At 35.7% G+C, this 19,671-nt stretch overlaps 1 long non-coding RNA gene across 1 annotated transcript; it reads left to right on the forward strand.

Annotated features, from left to right (window-relative positions):
• Positions 1-17,768: 17,768 nt before the first annotated feature.
• Positions 17,769-18,412, forward strand: LOC113361792. The gene is made up of 2 exons (XR_003365326.1): positions 17,769-17,943; positions 18,071-18,412. It is a non-coding gene; the product is annotated as an uncharacterized LOC113361792 (long non-coding RNA).
• Positions 18,413-19,671: the final 1,259 nt, after the last annotated feature.

Here is a 19,671-nt window from a genome sequence, read left to right on the forward strand (position 1 = left end):
TATCATGTGGATTTCGTGGTCTTAGATACCCAACCTGTCCCTGACCCAGAGAACCAGATACCTGTGATTTTAGGTCGCCCATTTTTAGCTACGTCTAATGCGATCATAAATGGTCGAAATGGTATTATGAATCTATCCTTTGGTAATATGACTATTGAGTTAAATATTTTTAATGTCAATAAGCTACATTCTGAGCTAGATTACACGTGCATTGAAGAGGTGAACATGATAGGAACCTTAATTCAGGAGTCATTACCCAATATAGCATCGGATTAAACATGGATTTCGACGAAGATAGCAATTTTGAACAAGTGAATGCTATGTTGGATTCATTCCTATGTTAGATATTGATAAATGGAAAGATAGGTTCGAACAATTACAATATTTAAAGTCTATCTTAATCCCTTGTTCAGAAGAGCCTCCTAAGTTGGACCCTAAATCTGCATTCTTAGGGCCATCTAAGACTTTTCCTGTGATTATAGCATCCGATCAGGACAACAGGCTAGAAATCATGCTTCAAGACAATAAGGAAACTCTAGGGTTGACCATACAAGATATGAAACATATAAGTCCTACAGATAGTATACCTCAAAAGAATTTTGAGGATGAACCACCTGATTATAACTCATAGAAAGTAATCGACCTTTTTCAGAAACATGATGGTCTAGAAATTAGGAATATTGTGACTAGATCCTAATGCTTATGAGGTATCTCTTGAGTCTATTCAGACTCCACAACCCGATCCTCCTGATACTGTCCAGGAGGAAATCCAGCTATTAAAGTCCCGTTTTTCGGATGAATCTGTTTTTCAAGACACTCATATGAAGCCCAATTGGGTGCCCCAAATAAATCCAGTTGTCTTGCAAGAAACTTTCAATGAGGTTGTTCTCCTTATGTTATTTCTTCTGATCCTGTGCAGTTGTTTCATATTAGTGGCAGTTTTATTTGGTTTTGATGACCCACGGTTATTTCGACTACTGATATATGATTTCAAAGGTAACTAGCCATTTTATGAAACTTGATGTCTGGCTGAAGACTTTAAACTTAGCACTTCTTGGGAGGTAACCCAATCTCATGCAACAAGGTAATATCTTTCCTTAACTCTTTTGCTTCAATGGTAACAGTTTCTCCTTGTTCATGCTTTTAATTTCATCTTTAGAACATTGAGGACAATGTTAGATTTAAGTTTGGGGGTATGGGAGAAACTTCTTAGTTGCATTAATAAACTCCAGAGCCTAGAAATTTATGCATATTAAGGATAGCACCAACTAATCTAAGTGGATGGGAACATTTTGGTTGTAGGAGTTGAGGAACCAATCTGATTAGATGACAACATCTAGAAGAGTCTATTCATAAAAGAACAAAGCTCAGGTGTTAGAAATAACATGATAATTTCACCATATCCCGTTGAGTCATTTTCACTTCTATTTTTATTTTGTTTTTAAACTATGTTTCTCTAAGTGATAAGTGGGGCCCATGATTCAAGTTGTTACCAATGCTAGGGTGAATTAGAGTGATTGAGACAAAAAAAAAAGATGAAAAAGAAAAAGTTGATAAAAAAAGAGATGAAAAAAAAACAAAAAAAAAATGAGACTAGACCATTTAACCAAAGGAATAAATTCAATAAAGTTGACCACTGGTACCCTTGTATATGCCAGTTGTGTTGACCTAGAGTTAGGTTATCGACCACTGGTTCCCTTGTATATGACAGTGTGTTGATATTAGTCAGACTAGTATCTTAATCCATTAGGATAGGTTCATTTTGGCGGAGGCCTTCAGATAGATATGAGAAACGCCGTTCACTTAGTAAACATCAAAACGATCTATGTTTTTCTATATCCATCTCTTAATCTATCTATGTGATTGGTTTGACTCCCAATATTGATGTCCATAGTGCAACTATCTGAGTAGAGATCTGTCACTTTATATGAATTTTAGTATGCTTGAGTGCAAACTCGTGTACAACAATTGGAATTTCGCATCAGGGTACTTCCTCCTGTAGTCAATAAGTATGCCAACCAAGGAGATTCTTTAGTTCCTTCCAAGGTTCTGTGTAGATATATAAGGTCTGGAGTAAAGGTTTTGTGGGTATACCTCTTGTAAGCTCTCCGAAGACAACACTCCACCACTAGGGACACTTAGGGGTTTAAAGGATTATTGCATACGCCAAATGCAATCGATGATGCCTGCGTCAGTGAGTTAGGATTTTATTTTATTTTATTTTATTTTGCTCGAGGACTAGCAAATAATAGGTTTGGGGGTATTTGATAGACACATTTTTGTGTCTAATTTATCTCGATTCTATATATTGATAGTGCTCATTTTTGAACTTATTATGGTGTTTTATGTGTGTGTAGGTATTTTTGGCCAATAAACATTTTTGGAAAAATCTGCTCGAAAAGTTGCGTGGGGCACCCCCGGAGGACACTTGCTATTAAGACCCCTCAAATGGATAAGAGGTAACCAATTACTAAGGGGCATACATTTCCAGGCACCTGCTAAAGGGAGACCAACACAAGATAGGGGGAGGTCATCTTCATCGTTTTTAAACTCAGAAATTGGCGGGAAAAAATGTTGCAGACGAACCAGAGTTGGGGATTGATTTCGAAGGTGTTTTAGAGAGATTCAATCGCTGAAATTTGTTGGGCTGGACGTGATTGAGCATAACAGGCTTGGTATGTGCGTTGGAATCGATAAAATTGGGCTGTATAATCCGAAAAAAGGAAACAGAGGTTGAAGTGAACACGAAAACTTTGTGGAATTATTTTTGGAATTTCAGGGAGACTAAAGGCGTGAGATTGTTTCCTAAGGTAGTATTCTATCTAAGGAAGAGTTTAAGACAATCGGGAAAGCTCAGAATTGGCTAGGGAAGTCGGCAGAAGAAATTATTGTCGTGACTTGCACATAAAGAAAACGCGAGAATTAATCGTTATTTTTAGGTTTCTAAGTAGTATAAAAGGTGTGTTTAAGTCCCAGGAAAGGGAACAGAGTTATTGGAGCAGTCGCAGAGGAGTTAGAAACACTACAGATCCATATTGATCAAGTTGCAGGAAACCGTATTCTGCTGCTGCTGCTGCTGAAGAACATCCGCTGCAAATAAGAACAACGTCTCAAATTTATAACGCTGCTACAATGACTTCTTTGTAACAGTCAGTCCTTTGTCTTGCAACGCCAATACATCGTTGCAAACATCCAGTGTTATAGTTTTTCATCTTTAATCAACTTTTGAACAACAAACATGTATTTTGAGCAAGTGATTAATATGAGGAGCTAAATCCCATTGCTGAGGGGATAGAGGAAGTTATTTCTCCAACAAGAAGTGGTATATCCTATTTTATTTATTTATTTGCAATTATTTTATGATTATTTGCCTTGGTTGAAAATTGTTTGAATGATTTTTGTTAAGCAATTGTTATTTCTTTTGATAGACAATACTTGGACCTAGATTTTTGATGTTCTATGCTTTGGATTTACACTTGTTATTTTGAGAATCTACTAGTTGCAACAAGTTAGAATCAACTTGAACGAGAAAATTGCATAAATAAAAATATTGGGATTAAATCACTTTGAACTTGGAAAATAATGGAATCTTAGCCTCAATGTTCTTTTAATATTGATATCATCTTTGATTGAGTTTGTGATAATTTTTTGTTTGTTTTCTATTTTAGTTTTAGAATTTAAGTCTATATTTTATCCTTCGCAAGTCTGAGAATCGAACCACTTTTACCACTATCTATATACTACATCAATATTGTCAAGATAACGACGCAAATGGAAGAGAATAGGATGAAAATCATCAAAAACTACAAGTATTACCATCGGTTGATTAGAAATTAAATTATAGGGTGTCTCACTGGACAATCATTTCCTTGATGAAGGATTACAAATATTATGTGGATAACGAGATCGGTAGAAGGAGCATTGCATGTTCACATATGACGATGGCGGCCTTGGGATTTCTATTTCGTCAAATTATTGTGAGGTATCAACAAGGAATTTTGTTTGATACCATTGATCCGTTTTGGAAGCAACAAACTTTCAAACTACCCCCAACCGAAGAACCACTCGAATCCTTGGTGGACTCGGATAATGAAAGAGAAATCATCGAGATATTCGCAAAAAAGGATGCCTTGGCACAACAAGTTTTGATGTACGACATAAAACTAGCCTCTAACCCCCATATGGTACCGGCTGGAGAACAACGGTGCACTGGCGATGGTCAGACCACCTACCAACATGGATAGAAAGGAAGAAAGATAAAAAAAATTTAAGGTTGAAATAAGTACCCAAAGAAACCCGTTGTTGAGTCACAAAAGAGACCTTTCTCAACATGAGTATGAAGACAGTAAATATGAAGAGGCGCCAGTTCCAAAGGAAAGGGGTCGACCAAAAAAGTGGGTGAGGGGGGGTAAGTAGCGCACAAGACGAGACAAATTATCCAATAGTTCATTCCCAAAATAAGAATGAAGAGGCGCCTGTTCCAAAGAAAAGGGTTCGACCAAAGAAGAGGGAAAATGGGACAAGTAGCACACAAACCAAGAAAAATGATCCAATAGTTCCTTCTCAAAATGAGCATGAAGAGGCACTGACTAAAAAGAAAAGGGGTCGACCAAAGAAGGGAGAAAGCGGTACACTTAGCGCACATATAAGCCTTTCAAGTGATCCGATATCTCCTTCACAACATGAGGATCCAATCGATCCTTCTCAAGAACATCAAGCGCCTACCATACATGAGAATCCAAACGATCTCATCGTTCATTCTCAAGAGAGTCGAGCGAGTACAATACAAGTATCAAGGATAATTTCATGGAAGGTACAAGCAAGACAATTGGTTCTATGGTGACTCTAAGGGCCGCTCTCGTTCATGGAAGAACTCCTAGGGATGAACGGGGTAAACCTCATCGAAGGTATTAAACCATATTCAAGGAATATTATTCGAAACTTCCTGAAATCATTAAACCCTATGTGTTACCTACCAACAACGTGAATGCAGATGGGAATTGTGGTTATCACGTTGCGTTGGAACAAATAGGCCGTATAAGTTTGACGGACGATGATAACTTAACGTAATGCCAACAATTTAGAAAGATGATGGCCTTCACTTATAAGAAGACAAGGAAATTTACATATTGACGATGATAGAAGGAAATACAAGAAAATACAAAGAAGTGAAGTGAAATTTGATAAAACTTTTATTAGATTACAAGGACCAAAGGAAAATGAACCAATTACCCGAAAGTAAAGCTGGCAGCGGGCCGGGTTAAAGTTCAACCGATTGAACACAGTTAACCCTAACCTGAATCGTTTATCTGACAGGTTGGGTTTGGTCAAACCTAACCCTGGACGGGTCAACCCGGAAGGTTGACGGGTCATCCTATAATTTGAATTCAGCTGTTAAAAGCTAGAAAAAGTTATGTTGGAAGCGAGATTCGAACCTACCACATGAACATGATGGTTATAATTGCACCATCATAACCGCTGCACCACGTGCTTGCGTATGCCATTACTCACTTATCTTGTGGTATTATGATAATATTTTATATTATTAGTGTAGTGAATTTTACTTCAACACCCTAAGCTACCTTTTATGACTTCACCTTCAGTCCTTCACTGTGTCGTCTCCTCTTCTTCATTTTTCTGAGCGACTGTGCCTCTATGTGTATGAATATCCAATTTTTTGTTTTTAATACCCACTAGGTAACGATCTTTCCCTAATATTTTTTATAACACAAACATCGCCGTCTCTCCTTCTCTTCATACAGATCAATCTTTTTTTTTTTTTGATACAACTCTGTCATCTACAACCCTCACTATCTTTAACGTTGTCTCTCTAAACTATTATCCCTTCTTTGTTTATGAATTTCTTATACAAGAACTATACAGTGAGTCAAAAGATTTACAGAAAGAAACTAATTTCTCTGTAACTTTCGATATGGGTATTTATTATATTGTGTGTAACAAGACAGGATGTTGAGCAACATATCATTTACTTTTTCTTTGTTTCTCTATATTAACATTTCATCTTTTCAATATTTATCTATGTTACATATCCATTATCATGATTCATGAATCTAAAAATTTCAATTTTGATTGATTTTTTGGAGTTCATTTTGAATGATGATATTAATATACTTGTTGATATATGCATCCATAGATCTGAACTAATCAATAAAGGTGTGAGTTATTAGAAGAACAACCTTAACACAAATGAACGCTGAAAATTTAACTACTGTTCATGGATATGATAGATTGTTGGGTGATTTGAGAAAAATGGGTTCTAATTTCTTAATCGGTGTTTTATATCTAGTGAATTACAATTTTAAAAGAAAAACAATTATTTTGAGGGGTTGGCGGGTTAACCCTCGGGTCAGACGGGTTAATCCTACTTACCAACGGGTAAAACCATAACTCTATCCCGGCCCTACTAACTAAGAAGCCGGGTTAGGTACAACCTGCGGATGAAGATTTTCCATTATCACCGGTGTGCAGGTTTCGAGGACTCAGAGATCACCAAGGAACGGCAGAAAAAATACGATCCCAACATGAGGCGGAGGGAGGAATTAGTCGAGTCGGGTCAAATGGAGGGTCTCCAAGTGTTGGAATGGCTATTTTCCTTTTGTTAACAACTTGAACTATCAGATGCTTATATTTTGTCGCTTTCATATGTTGTATGTTGCAAACTGAACCAATCCTAATGAATTTGAAAATGATTTTTTTTTTGTACGTTGGACTCATGAAATTTGTAACATAATCGGTCTTCTCATACGTTTTTAAAGTCCGATATTAAAGACAGAAAGCTGCAGATTTCTCAGAATCAGTTTACACCGGAACTACTATAAACCGATTCTGAATTAAAAAAGTGATCACTTTACAATGGAGTTACTATAAACCGATTATGAAAAAAAATGGGATTTATTCTGAATCGATCTATGTCAGCGAAAATTTAATCGGATTCTGAATAAAAAAGTTACACACAAACAGATGATATTTAATTCAATAATAGAACTACATATAGTCTAACCTATGTTGCACTGACATGCCAAGAAAAATGTCGCAATCGTGTTGCACACATGAACAGACACAACATTGTTACGACACTTGCCAACACGCGATGGACACGACACATCACGTATCGCATAAAAACCGACATTAGATACTTTACATACACTAATTAGAGACTTTCGGACACGCCCTAAATGATTAATGTTGGCATGAGAATTCAAAATAAACTAAATGTGATGCTAATTTATTCTCTTTTTAGTCAAATCCAAGCATTATTCATGAAAAACTTTACCATTATTTTATTATAATTAATTTTATTTAATTATTTTAGTTAGAATTATTTTTTCAATTAGCAATCAAGTATTTTACAAATAAGAACAATTATTCTATTGAGCAGATTGTTGTAAAATCTCATTTTTAATGGTAGAGGTAATACATCTAACGTAACCATGTCGTGTCCTCATAACCCACTTTTGGGAGATTTGGCATGTCCCCGTAACCTTATCGTGTAGTAACCGTGTGACATGTCCGTGGAATATAGGGTCTAACATGATACGATTTTGGACCATTTCTATTTTTCATAAACTCTTAAAATTTAAACTAGGACAGTTCTAGACTACCACATTGATCTTTTGACTGCATAAAATGAAAACTCACTATTTCTTAGTGTGAGCTTCAACTATCAATGCGGCTTCGAAATGATAAAACGAATCTTTCCTCCACTCGGTATAAGCATCCTTATGTGCCACAAACCTATGCCTAATAAGAAACTCATTATACTTAGTGCACAATTTCATAAAGTGAAGCGTCTTAGAACAAACGTGGATGCATCATATGCATAGCGTGGTGTTTTGCGCTTATCTCCCAAGTTTGGAATGAAAGGACCCCAACCAACTTGGATCCAAAATATACTTTCATGTTGATGTTCTTTGGGAAAATATTTCACTGTTTAATAATTTTTAACCCATTCGGTTTGTTTCTCAACATCCTTCAATCTTTTCCTGGAGTACGTTTTGTCTTTCATCGCAGCACTTGACGATGATGTGGTACTTCGTTTGCTTCTCTTAATTATGTCTTCTATTGAATTGGTAGTTGACGATGATGGAGTAGTTCGTTTGCATCTTCCAAATATATGTTTGAATGAGTTGGTAGTTGATGATGATGAATTTGACATCTCCGAATGAAAAAATGAACATTGGGAAAAGATTTCTGTGAATAAGGTAGTGAATGATAGAAAATAGGCTATCCTCTCTATATACACAAGGGAAAAACGACGATAATTTCAAAAAAAAAAAAGTTAACAATCACAATAAGACTATATAGACGCATGAATAGTTTGATTCTTTATTTCTCTATAATTCCGAACTTGAATCCTTAATCGATTTACGTGAGTATTAGCGTAATCCGATTGTGGTTGATGTTCATCACGTCAACCTAGAATCGGTTTATGTAGGTGTATAATATAAACTGATTGCTTGTAACATCAACTACAATCAGACTAAACTAGTGCACACATAAACCGATTCTGGGTTGATTTTCAAAAAAAATAATGATTGAATTTCAAAGATTTAGAGTTAAATCGTTGTTAGGTTCCTCTTAGAAGGAATGGATTTAACCCAATCACTTGAATTGTTTGTTTTCGAGTTTTTTTCAAAACCCCAAAAAAAATTAAAATTCAATTAATGTTTGTGATTGATTAGATTTTAGTTTTTATTTTGATGGAAATTGAAAAAAAATGAGTTTGATTAATGATTTAGTATTTGTTAGTTAAGTGATTATAATTTTGTATTAGAATACTTAAGGTTTCTTTGAAGGTTAATTTAGTATTTTACCATTCTTTAGGCACCTCGTATCCTTCGGTTTAGGTTGGTTGAAGAAATTCATAAACACCAAATAATCATACTAGGCCCTAAACTAGCCGGGTTAAATAGACTTGATTTGTTTAACAAAAAATGGGCACTTTTAATCATTTATTATCAAATCAAATTTGAGAAAATATGATCGGTCGAATTGGAATCAAATTGATTTTGTTTTTGAAAAAAATCGTTGCCTAAAACGTTACCGACAATCTACACTCAAGTCATGGTTCTGTCCATCAATTATTGATCATGATATTGAAGCTCAATTAACAGCAGGAGGTACTGGCGTCAAAATTTAGATGATGATATCATGCCAGGCGGATTGTACCATGGAATTGAAGCTCAATTAATAGTAGGAGGTACTGGCGGCAAAATTTTCAGAATGATACCATGCTGGCATTGCCAGGCGGCTTGTCTAACAGAAAACCGAAGTTATCTGCCTAGATATTATCTGCGTCCACCCAAAGTACGTAGCAAGAAATTAAATGCAGCGATTTCTAAAATAAGCCGTGCCGTGGCCGCCCAAGATGCTGTCCGGCACCTTAAATTACCAATACCAATTCTAATTGGGTAAAAACAGTTAATCATCCATTCCTAGCTTTCTAGATCCTCCAATGATTAGTATTAAATTGAAGCATGAGTGATCATTTACAATGGCTCTCTTTATTATATATTACGTTAAAGGAAGGGCTACTATAAGTGTGTTGTATTCTACTATAAGTGTGATACAAAAATAATTGTGCCGGCACCCGCATATTTATTTTAAGTCTTCCCTAAAAAAAGTACTATTTTTAGATATCTAGTTATTATATGTATAATATTGTTAAAATCAATAATATTGGAAAAAAATATAAACTGTTTTTTACTAAAATAACGACCCTTTTGCAAAATAAGCTTGAAAGATGATGTATTAGTTTGGGATGGTGGCCCCACCGGCTGTATTTGACCAGAAATGTCAGATCGCGTGGTTTAGAGGCAGCGCTCCTTAACAGAGTGCGATGCTGCATCTCGTAAATTTTTTTTTTCGGTTTTGAAATTCAGAACCTAATTTGATTTCAAGAATTTTCTATAACCAGGTCTCCTCCCATTAATGGGTGCCTTTTGAAAGCGTTTATTGGAATGAAGAGACATCTCCAAAAGGTATATCTATAATTGCGAAGATTTTCTCCTAATTCAACACATCGATATATTTGGTTTCTTTTCTCTGTAAGAATCATCAGAATCTCGTACTGTGTGTTCTTAGTTGGTAAAGGTGTATAACTTTTGAATCTAACAACGTTATTCGGACTTCATTATACCCCGAAAGCAATATTTCATTGATTGATAATAGTCGCCAACTTTTTGAAAAATGTTGAAATAATTCCTGAAAAGAATTGCAAGGTCTTGAAGTCTGTGGTACGAAATTCGACTTTCATCTTATAAATATCGGGTTTCCAACATTTTACTGGGTTGTTTAAGTAATTTATGCTTGTTATGATGTGCTTTTTTCGTGCGATGTGTGGTGTTGAGCTTAGTTGTTACAAGTGCGGCGTGTGTCACTACGCCAATGAGTCTCCCTCTGTGATCTATCGTGCTCAAATATTTGCACGATGTGATGGGTTCGTTTCGGGAGACCCAGTTTACCTTTCTACTTAGAAAGGTAACTTGCATATTTCTTTTCCCCACCTAATTTCTTGATCATTAGATATTTTCAATCCGTAAAGTACTATATATAGAGGTTCACTAGCATCATAACTCGATCATCATTCATCATCATCGACAAAGAGTGCATACGTATATAAGTATACTAGTTTCAAAGAAGAAAATAACAACTCTGAATCATTCATCAATAATGGCCAAGATGAGTATCTTCCTTTGCTTCTTCGTATTTCTGTTGATTGCCATGCCAACCTCTTCTGCTAACAGTAAGTCCAGAATCTTTTAATTTAATTAAAATAGATGTATATATAATTCACCGAGTAACAAAAAAACAAATAAAAAATACTTCTGATTATCAACTTACTGAATATGAACTAATTGAATACCATTCAGGAATGATACTCGAGGAGATCGAAGCAATAAGTAAGTGCCCAAAACCTGACTGCTCTCGTGTTAAGTGCAAAGGACCAGTTATATGCAAACGTGTTCTGCTTAAATGCAAGAAGGGTCAGTACACACCGTGTTGTAGCTGCCCAAAATGCTGCCCGGTTTAGATTATCTATCCCAACACTGATCGTCCTGCGTTTCATCACATCTTTATTTCCTAAGTTATTGTTTTCTCCTCTTAGTATGATGAAGCTTGCTGCTATATAAAATATGTATCCATGTTTCTATTTTCTTCTCGTAATTCCGTATCGTGTAACTGTATTCTGATATTTTCAAGATGTCCGATGCATGTAATAAAGTTTACGTATATGTAACTACGTATTGTGTTCTTTGGACTTGGATGGTAATGTTTCTCCTTTTAATTTGATGCAAGTGTATAATCAATTGTTGGATGTAGATTAATGTATGCGGTTATTTGCTGTTTGCATATACTGAGAGAATGATCATAAGAGGGCATATATACATATGCACGCATACTGTAAAGTTATGTTTGTGCACATAATTGCTTGACACAAACTACTACTCGAATTGGTTAAGCAATACAAACAGAAGTTAAATTTCTTAATTAACAGTAACAGTAGAAAATCCGAAATTGATCTAAAATTTGCTTCCGTCGAATGATTGTCCTGTTGGTCGAATTGTATGTGAGACCGCATATGCATATAGAGACTCGAAAGTAAAAGAACCCAAACAAAGGTAAATGATGTAAGATTTTCTGTCTTTACTTCATCAGCAAAAGTCGCCATGGATTGATGTTAAAAAACCAATGGCCTAGTAAGCAAAGAATAACAACCGCTTTCCATTGCTCTCACGTGAAAAATCTATTTGGAACGTGGCTTGAAATTAAAATGTAAAATCTAACTTTTGCAACCACCGCACGAATTTAATTCTACCTTGTGACACAACGGGATTTCCAACTGTGAATCAAGAATTATTGATCATGGAATTCAAGATTAATAACGGACCATTGATGGTACGTACTGGTGGCTAATATCACATAATGATAACTTGTCGGTGGCTTGTCAAAAAGAAAACAAAATCTAAAACGAACATCACTGAAGAATACCACGACTTCCTTATTGATTGCATTTAAAGAATAAGATTTCCTCCTTATCCTACTTTTTCAATAGATATCTTCATTTTGTAGATTAATTACTAGTCTGTCTATATATATAGAAGTATATAGAAGGTGGTGGTAATCGGAGATGGTGGACGGCAATGATGAAAGGAGGTGATGATTATATTTATATACAGGTGATTATTAGGTTGCTACATATGCATTCCTTCACATAATAATATGTCACTAACTACTACTATTACTCAAATTAATTAACCAATACAAACAAAAGTACATACTATGCTTTCTTAATTAACAGTAACACTAAAAAATCCGATATCGATATAAAAAAAATGTAAGGGCAGATGATATTATAAGATTTTCTGCCAATGTTTCTTATATATTTCTGTCACAGATCCCGCCAATGAAAAAATAAAAATCAGCAAAAGCCGCCATGGTTTGATATTAAATAACCAAGGGCCTTCAACAGTCTTGGACTAGAAAGGCGTTTGCCTAATAAGCAAAGAATGACAACAGCCTTCCACTCCTATCCCGTGAAAAATCTATTTGGAGTGTGGCATCAAGTTAAAATGTAAAATGCATGTGCCAACCACTAGCACTAGCACTAGGATCTAACTTTTGCAGCCATCTTACAAACTTATCGTTGCACCAAAGCCTGTGGAAGCGTTAGGTTTGCATTACTACGAGGTATTTCAATATCGCCAAGAACATAATAACACACAAGAAGAACAAGTATTTAACGAGGTTTAATACACGGGAAGGAATAAGCAATTTTATATATCACCGTATAGGTTGGAATATACAAAGCCTTTAGACGAGAAGAAGAAAACTCTTACTTAGTTCTGGTGTGTTTTCTCTAGTTCTCTCTACGGCTATTTATACACATCAATAGGAGTGGACACATTCCTTAACAAGGAATACTTTTCCTACAAGTATAGGGTTTCCTAATTTAGCTCTAAGAACAAATCTCTTAAGCTTCTATACTTAGGAAACAAGTACTTGGTTTCCTTAACCAACTAGATTTCCTAATCTAGTCCTTGACCATCCTGCCAACAATTCTCCACCTCGCATGAGACGATCAATATACAAAATCACCTCCATCTTCCAACGTCGATTGAACCATCATTGGCTGCATATGTATCCTCAATAGGAATCAAACCCAACCGTAGTTCTCTTAAATGTCCTTGCTAGAAGACCTTCACCAGGTTCATAAGAACATTTACCCCAAAAAGGGCCTTTCACCAAACTTGAAGGATGTGGATCAATTTAAAACAATGTCAAAACTTGATCCCAGATACTACGTTAGTCAACATATCAGCTGGATTGTCATTGGTATTGATCTTCACAAGTAGAATGTCTTCTTCATCAAGAATTTCTCTCACAAAGTGAAATCGTACGTCTATATGTTTGGTCTAACATGATCCACTTGATTCTTAGCCAAATAAATTGCACTTTGACTATCACAATTCACAGGAAGTTGGTCTTGCACAACTCCTAAATCATCTAGCAAACCTTGTAAAAATATAGCCTCCTTAAATGCCTCAGTCACTGCTATATACTCCTCCTCCGTAGTTGAAAACGCCACAGTAGACTGCAAGATTGCTCTCCAACTTACTAGTGCCCCTGCTACGGTAAATACATACCCTGTAGTTGAACGTCTTTTGTCCAAATCACCAGCATAGTCGGAATCCACATACCCAACACACAACTGATTGTTAATTTTATCCTTCACAAACTCCACGCCAACATAACCGTACCATAAAGATACCTCAAAAACCATTTCACAGCATGCCAATGTCCCTTACCAGGACAATGCATATAACGGATGACCATACTAACTGCATGTGAAATGCCCGGCCTTGTACATACCATCGTATACATCAAGCTACCAACAGTTTCAACATATGGGACTTGGGACATATACCTTCGCTCTTCTTCAGTAGTGGGAGACATACGAGCATTCAACTTAAAATGAGCAGCAAGGGGAGTACTTACAGATTTAGTTCCTTCCTAGACACCAAACTTCTGTAATACTTTCTTCAAATATGCCTTTTGAGACAAACAAACTTTACCCTTCTCTTTCCCACGTTGAATCTCCATGCCAAGAATCTTCTTAGCTTCTCCCAGATCTTTCATCTTAAACTCAGATGAAAACTTGTTCTTCAAATTATCAATCTCTTTCTTGTTATTCGATGCAATCAGCATATCATCGACATACAAGAGAAAATATATGAAAGACCCATCACGTAACTTCTTAAAGTATACACAATGGTCATAGTGACTTCTTGTGTATGTTTGGCCTATCATAAACTGGTCAAATCTCTTGTACCATTGTCTTGGAGACTGTTTCAGCCCGGAAAACGGTCTCTTCAGTTTACATACACAATCTTCTTTTCCAGCAACCTTGAACCCACTCGGTTGAGTCATATAGATCTCCTCTTCTAGATCCCCATTTAAGAACGAATTTTTAACATCTAGTTGAACTAGGTCTAAATCATATTATGCTACCAAGGCCAACAAAATACGGATTGATGAGTGTTTTATCACCGGAGAGAACACCTCATTGTAGTCAATCCCTTCTCTTTGGGCATAACCTTTTGCAACTAACCTTGCCTTGTAGCGAACTTGATTCACCGAAGATCCTTCTTTCTTAGCATATACTCACTTGCACCCTATGGACTTCTTACCGTTCGGAAGCTTCATAAGAATCCATGTGCCATTCTTGTAAAGAGACTCCATCTCGTCCTGCATTGCACCTTCTCATTCTTTACACTCTGTACTACGTACAACTTATAAATATGAAGTAGGAGTACCATCTTCAATAACTGGTAATGCATAACTGGAAATATATGATACGTTGCTCCAGTATCTAATACCCATGTACCATCTGTAATAGTACAAGCTGATGGTGTCACAGTTAGCGAGAAATCAGAAGCATCATCTGATTCTTCATTACCTTTATCAATGTTCACCTCGGTATTACTATTATCTCCTTCTCTTGCGTTACGCTTGGTACAATCCTTAGCCCAATGACCAAAGTCATGAAACCAAGCACACTCATCTTTCTGCATTCGCGTACTACTCTTAGAACATCCTCTACCTTTACCATAACCACCATTCTTCTTTCTCCTGTCTGATGAACGACCTCTTGCAAGAAGCAAAGCATTATTAGCTTCACTTGCAAGGTCTTCACGATCCATCTTCCTGAACTCCTCACTACCCAATGCTGTTGTGACCTCAGCGTATGTCATCTTATTCTTGCCGTGCATTAAAACTTTAATCACGGGTTCATACTTTTCAGGAAGAGAGTTTATCAAACACAAAGCTTGTTCCTCGTCGTTGATATTTCATCGTAGTTAACCAACTCAGCAAGAAGTTTATATGAATCTAGGTGCTCGGTTAGGGTTGCACCTCTCTTCATGTTATAGAGATACAAATTCCTTTTAAGATGTATCCTATTGGCCACGTTCTTCACAAGGTATTCCTTCTCTAGCTTTTCCCAGAGATCCTTAGATGAAGTCTCGTGCTGATAATTAACTCTTACTGCAGTTGCTAAACAACCTCGTATCGAAGCAAGACATAACTTATTCATCTTGTTCCACTACTTATCAAACATCTCAACTGGATGATCTTTTAGAGCTTCTTCTAGGTCAAGATGAACAAGAGCATCCATTACGTCCATTCTCCATAAACCAAAGTTATTGGTTCCTGTAAACTTTACTACCTTGACTTGTGATCTATGTAAATGAAGTATTTCTTATTTTGTTTCTTTATCTTTACTTGTGGACTCCGAATGTTCTCCTAAAGGATCTTTCGGATCAACTAGTTTATCCTCGTAAACCATTGTTTTTAAACAACCAAATATAGATAAAAAACAGAACCTTTGAGATTAGCATTACCTCAAGCAATCTTCAGAAAAATACCTTCACTTCAACTTCAATTTGAGTACCCGTATCCAAGAGCGTCTCCTTACTCTGATACCAATTGTTGCGCCAAAGCCTGCGGAAGGGTTAGGTTTGCACTACTACGAGGTATCTCAATATCGCTAAGAACATAATCACACACACAAGAAGAACAAGTATTTAACGAGGTTTAATCCTCAGGAATGAATAAGCAATTTTATATATCACCGTATAGGTTGGAATATACAAAGCCTTTAGACGAACTCTTACTTAGTTCTGGTGTGTTTTCTCTGGTTCTCTCTATGGTTATTTACACACATCAATAGGAGTGGACACATTCCTTAACAAGGAATACTTTTCCTACAAGTATTGGATTTCTTAACTTATCTCTAAGAACAAACCTCTTAAGCTTCTATACTTAGGACACAAGTACTTGGTTTCCTTAACCAACTAGATTTCCTAATCTAGTCCTCGACCATCCTACCAACACTTACTACTACCTCGTGAACCCACACAGAATTTCTATCAGTGAATCAAGAATTATTGATCTGGAAATCAAGATTAATATTGGACCATTAATGGTACATACTGGTGGCTAAATTCACATAATGACAACTTGTCGGGTGCTTGCAGAAAAGAAAACGGAAACTAAATCCATCATCATTGAAGAATACAGAGGTTTTCTTATTCATTGCATTTAAAGGATAAGATTTCCTCTTTATCCTATTTTTTTCAATAGATATCTTCATTTTGTAGATTAAGTACTATGCTATATATCTATATAGAAGGTGTTTAGCATTACTTGATCATTTTCAACTGTATCAAAGAAGAATTAAAAAAAAATCTATCATTCGACCATGGCCAAGATCAGTATGTTCCTCAGCTTCTTCTTGTTCGTCTTGATTACCATGCCAACCTTTTCTTCAAGCAGTAAGTTTACTCCCTTATATTCAAAAATCTCTATCAGTTTTTATCATACATAAATCTATCATATTGAATTATATTGTTTTATACATCAATCAGGGATGGTACTAGAGGAGAATGAGGGAGTACAAGTTAAGTGCCCAAAAGTGATTAAAAATCAGTCATGCTCAAAAGTTGTGTGTCCAAAACCCTGAAAAGTATGCCCAATTGTTAACTGCAGAGTAGGTTTTGTTCTTTACGAGCCATGCTGTGACTGCCAAAGATGCTGTCCACCATCTTAAATTACCAATTTGGATCCTGGTCCAGCGCTGCATATCATCATCATGTAAGCGTACCCACTGTATTGCGTTACCTGGCGTAGAAAGTGTTGTATTTTCTCCTCTTGATATTTTGATGTATTATCTGTATTAACGCTTCAAAAAAAAAAAAAAAAAATCTGCGTGAATTCAGTGTTTATATTTTTATGATGAAGTTTACATATACGCGGCGGCGGTTTGTAATAATGTTAATTGATCAAAGTACTAATTGGTGTCCTAATAAAATTTTTTTGCTCGGCTTGGTGTCCTAATAATAGAAGTTGAAGCATATAAAAGTCTCATAACATTTATTAATGAAACTCGCCTACAAACGTTTAGACGAGAAAGTGAAGCTGTTGAAATTGAATGGAAATTTCAGGTGAGAAATAAACAACACGACGAGGAACACACCTCCCATGAACGTACTGATAAAACCATAAGTTGGACTTCAAACTTAAAATGTAGCAGTAACATATACGTTATCATAACGTGTTGAATAAAATAAAAAAAAAAAGTTTGACGAAAGACTAGAACAAAGACTTCCATTTTCCATTGTTTAATTGTTGCTAAAATCAGTATATTTTGAATTTGTAATGTGCTATATATAGAGAGGTTAGTTAGCATTACTTGATCATCATCAACATCATTTATCAATACATCTAAATCATCGGAAAACGTACGCACATAGCATTAAAAGAAGAAGAAGAAAATCATTCATTTAACCATGGCCAAGATTAGCGTGTTCCTCAGCTTCCTTTTGTTCGTCTTGATTGCCATGCCAACATCTTCTTCCAGCAGTAAGTTTACTAATTTGTTATAGTTTGAAATCTTTTGGTTTCGTTAATTACAAATAGATGTGTAATTCACTAATCAAACAATTCCGTGCTAGTATATCTAATTAGTAATTAATTGAATGTCATTCAGGGATGATACTCGAGGAAGTTGAAGCTAAACACAAGTGCCCCAAAGTTCTGTGCCTACAAGTTGTGTGTCCACAAACAGTTTTTTGCCCACAAGCTGTGCTTGAATGCCCAAATGGTCAATATAAGCCGTGCTGTGGCTGCCCAAGATGCTGTTAGCTTACCTGAGGGACACTGATCGTAGTATATCACATATTTTATTCTTAATATAATGTATTATTGTTGGTATTAATAGCGTATTGGATGTAATAGAACATACGTATATGCACGTAATTTCTTCAGAAAGTAATAAAATGCATGTAGTTCCATGTTTGAAAATGAATTAAATTCCTAAGCTTATTGAAAATCTTCAATAAATGATTCTAAGTTGATTGTCAAAGTATCAGAAAACAACACAATGATCTACGTACTACTTCTTCTACTCAAATTGGTTAAGATATGCAAAGAAATTTAACTATTTTCTTCGTATCAATTAGTAGTAATACTAATAGCAATAGATTCCATTCGGATTGATCTAAAATAGATTCTCTTCCTGTGTTTGTCCAAATTGCATGTGCGAAACTATTGCCAAGTGGCCAGCGCGATGAGGAACCACAGGGATTCGAGCCTGCTGTAACCTTTTTTTTGTTTCGAATGGTGTCTAATTTACACACACAAAAACACCAAAAGAATACAAGAAATAGCATGTGCTGTTATTAACAGTTGACCGTTTATGTACAAGTTTCTCCATCCTTCAGGTTTGACTTTCACTACAAAAGAGATGCCCTATTGTGAAGTTCAGGAAACAACGCAATAACTTGGTTTTCCGTCACAATTGCTCCTCTGTGACAAAAAAAATCACAATTTCCGTTGCAATTATTTGCAACACTAAATGCAACAGTGTTTGCTGTCACAATACCAATTGTGACGGTGTAGTTGTTTAACAAGGCTATTGCCTTACACCCACCAAGGAAAACCCTGAAAAGAATCCCGTGATTTATTTTTTTTGAGTCGGTGGTATCAACCTTACACGAAAATTATGGTATTGTGGACCTCAGTTTTACACTTTCGACATCTAATCCGATCATGGAATTCCCTATGGCTGATCTAAAGTTATCAGTTGCACATATGCTGATGAATCGTTTTTCAGAAGCAACACCTTAACAAGGTCAGCATAGATAAATTTGTAAAATTTAGATCATCAAATCGAGTCAAATATAATAAGCTAATTGCATACAGTAATGCGGGCGATTGTTTATGTCAACTCATTCTTCGTCATGTATGTGTTTTCACATTAAGATCAAAGTTGTTTTAGAGATATTCAAACTCATAAGAGTAAAATTTGTATCACAAAATTGGTTAAAAAGACCACAATCAACAATTCCTGGGTGAAATGGACAGTTAGATTTTGATATTGTTTAAATGGACAAAAATGTAAAAATAGGCAGGATGTAACCAGTTTCATCGTGCCCATTTTCAAATATTTTTTCTTATTTTTAATTTACACAGGATGAATCCAGTTTCATCCTTGCTATTTTTTAAATTTAAGATAGGGTGAATCCAATTTCATCCTTGCTATTCTTTTTTTGGCAATTTCATCCAAACTATTTTTTACTCGTCCATTTA

Source organism: Papaver somniferum, chromosome 3 (genome assembly GCF_003573695.1).
Source record: "Papaver somniferum cultivar HN1 chromosome 3, ASM357369v1, whole genome shotgun sequence".
In the NCBI taxonomy this organism is placed as follows: Eukaryota; Viridiplantae; Streptophyta; class Magnoliopsida; order Ranunculales; family Papaveraceae; genus Papaver; species Papaver somniferum.